The sequence below is a fragment of the Manis javanica genome, chromosome 11 (genome assembly GCF_040802235.1).
Source record: "Manis javanica isolate MJ-LG chromosome 11, MJ_LKY, whole genome shotgun sequence".
Classification (NCBI taxonomy): domain Eukaryota; kingdom Metazoa; phylum Chordata; class Mammalia; order Pholidota; family Manidae; genus Manis; species Manis javanica.
The window spans coordinates 70,886,744-70,890,135 of record NC_133166.1 but is presented as its reverse complement, the minus strand read 5'-3'; the positions used below and the strand labels follow the sequence as shown (position 1 = coordinate 70,890,135).

General features: G+C 37.7%; 1 pseudogene; it reads right to left on the bottom strand.

The window, feature by feature from the left end:
• Positions 1–2,141: 2,141 nt before the first annotated feature.
• On the bottom strand, positions 2,142–2,752 carry LOC118970654 (protein FAM162B pseudogene; annotated as a pseudogene).
• Between the last annotated feature and the right edge of the window lie 640 nt (positions 2,753–3,392).

Genomic DNA, 3,392 nt, shown 5'->3' with positions numbered 1-3,392 from the left:
GTTACTATAAAGCTATTGTGTAGACAGGGTTAACATCTACAGTTAGTTAACTTGCAGTAAAGAAGATATCCTTGAAAATCTGGGTAGCCTGCAACCAATTAATTGAAAGACGTGCAGCACTAAATTGAGGTTTCCCTGAAGAAGAATAAAATTCTGCCTTTGTACTGTAGCTTTAGCTCCTGCCAGAGGAATCTTTTACTGGTTCTATCTGTCTGGCAGAACCTGGACTGCTACAGGCACCCCACCAACATCACCACCATATTCCAGTTTGATCATCTGACAACATGTTTTCTGGGATTCTGGCTTCATGTGGATCTCCAACCTCTCAGGCCTCATGTTTTTGTCTATTCTGTCTATGTGGCAAAGAGCAGCATAAGACAGACTTAAATCTCTGGATTTTTACTTACTTATTATCTAAAGAAAGATCTTGGTTCTTTTCCCAACAATTCAGCCAAGTGTTTTAAAATATGCTTTAAAAAATATTTTAACCAAAATTTTTACTTCAACACTGGAGGACTTCTCTGGACATCTAGTCTTCCACTAACCAGAAATGGAAATCATCATATTCACCCTTATAAATATTTTCTTTTGAGTTTTACTATAGTATTTAGGATATCCCAGGAGTCATAGGCAAGTTGTACAAAAGATTTTCAAAGAAGTATACAAAGAAGATATTTTCAAGATCTTTAAATCTGCTTTCCAGATCTTTGAACTCTACCCTTCCCTAAAATTGATCTACCTTTTCCAAGAACAGGCTCTTCTTACCCCTCCTCATAATCAACTTTGTACTACTGTGCTAAAAAAAATAAGTATTTCTCACCCATTCTGAATCTCACTCATACTTTGCTCTATGGGTGCAAAAACCTGGGTGACAAATGGATAAGTTAAGAATGGATAGCTCTTGAGGGAGAGTCCCACATGGACAAAACAACTGCTGTGCAAAATGCTAAACTGGCCCACGTGTTGGTGCCTCCAGGGGATGGCCCATTGCAATGCTTCATGCCTTTTCTGTCTGTCTTAGAGTTGAATTCAGAAATGAGATTATCATCACAGGAATCTGTATTAACATTTTCATTTTCAAATCAAAGTAAGACTTTTTCTAACAGAAAATGAGTTTGGTTTGGTTTATTAGTTTGATAAAGAGGACTAGTTTTGTCCTTAAAATTATAAAGCAGATATACTCCATAACCGAATGAGCTATGTAACTTCAAGGTGATGAGGGAAAATATGTTAAAAGTATACTTAATGCACAATAAACTGGAAATTATATCATTTCAACTACTTGTGCTTATGATTAAAAAACTGTAGATGCCAAAAATATGTGAGGAGGAGATAACATAATTTTAAAAGTCATTTTAGGTCTCAAAGACCATTGACACATCCATTTTTCTCTTTCTAATGTTTTTGTCTTTTTAAGTTGTTTTTATAATTGTTGTTTTAGTACTTTTATCTTTTTAGAATAATTAATAGTTCTTAGGTTATAAAATTTTCAAGTGTGTTTCACCTAGTTACTGCAAACCATGGAAAGGATGCCCAAAGGTACTATTCAATTATCAAATGCAGTAGAACTTTGGTTAAAAATTAGATTTTAAAGAGTCCTTCCTTAGTGGTTTAGTTCAATAACATTTAAATGACATGCACAGAGTACTCATTTTGGCACTATTTCTAATGGCTAAAAACTCACCAAATATCCGTATAAATTGTGGCATATTTATACAATGGAATATTATAATAATAGATATGAATGAATTCATACTACATAATTTGTGCAATCTCACAACATAATGTTGAATATCAGAATCCACACTCAAAAGTACATATTGTGTAATTCCATTTATATAAAGTTCAAAAACAAGAAAACTATCTATGGTGATAAAACTGGCACAGTGTAGGGTAATGACTGAGACAGGGCAGGAAGGAGGCTTCTGAGGTGCTGTTGACATTCTACATCTTGATCTGGGCAGTGCTTAGGCAGGTGTGTTCACTGTATAAAAATGCATCAAGATGTATAAACTTATGTTCACTTTTCTAAATGTCTGTTAGACTTCAAGAGAAGTTTATTAAAAAGTAAAAATAAAAAGACTTTGTGCTTCTTTCCACCAAAATAAAATAATGGCATATATTTTGCCAAATAGTCTATTCTACCTATCTTTTATTGTTGCCGATAATAGAGATGATATTCTGATTAACACTCTGTCACTCAGAATGTCACTTAGCCTTAGCCTGTGCAGCCAGTGCGGCTTCCTCACGCCACTTAGCTTTCTTTGCTAGGTTCCAACTTGTTAAGGATTCATGTCGTTCTGCAGTCCTTTTGGCTGACGCTGTCACAGCAAAACATGCGATAATTGTGCGTCCAATCATTATGTAACAAGCTTTCACTCAAGCTTTGTTTCTTGCAGCATCTATCATTTCTGGCGGGATCCGAGACGGGATCTCTTCTATCGCTTTCAAACGTCCGGTCCACAGCAAGATTTTCTTGTCGAATTGCGAGGGCGTGTGCTCGGCGGGGAACCTGTGAACCTTTCCCGGATCTTGGGGCCCAGAGCCCCTGGGGGTCCCGCCTGTGGAGTAGCCGGGGAGACCCCGGGGCCGGAGAGTCGCCCCCGGGGCACATCGGAGGAGGCTCCCCGGGCCGGGACGCAGGAGACTCCCCACGGCGGCGGCAAGCATGCTGCGCCCAGTTCCCTTGCCCGCAGCCGCAGGCCGAACCAGCGCGCCAGCTGCCGGGCCATCCGCCCAGACCCCCCTTCGACCCCGGGCGCTCCCAGCGTAGTGGCGGCGCACCCTCTTATGGTTTTTTAATCAGCAAAGCTTTTAAAAGCGAGATTTAAAATATCTTAAGTATATATTTTTTAGTTCTAATTTAATTTCATTGTGATCAGAAAACTTGGTGTAGATGATAATGGATATTTGAAAAATTTTGACCCTTCTTTTATGGCCTATTCCTTGGTCAATTTTTGTAAATATGTTATTTGGTATCTATGTTTCCAATAACCCAAACTTGCTAATTGCATTTTTTGTATTTTTACTAAATTTTATCCTATCAATAAATAAAGGAGGTAATTTGAACAGTTCCCACTTTGATGATGAGTTTAATTCTCTATGTGTTCTATCAGTTTTCCTTTACATACATACAAGATTTTTTAGAACAGTTTTATCTCCATTTGATTGAACATTTTACTATTTTATAAAGACCTTCTTTGTCTATACCATTCTTTTATGTATTAAAGTCTCCTTTTTCTGACAGTAGAAAGCTTTCTTTTGGTTAATATTTGCTTAATATGTCTTTTACTTCCACCTTTTTCCTGTCCTTATGTTTGGGAGTGTCCACAGAGAGCACACAGTTTAATGTTTTAAAACATCTAGGGTGACAATCTCTACTCTGTGGTGGG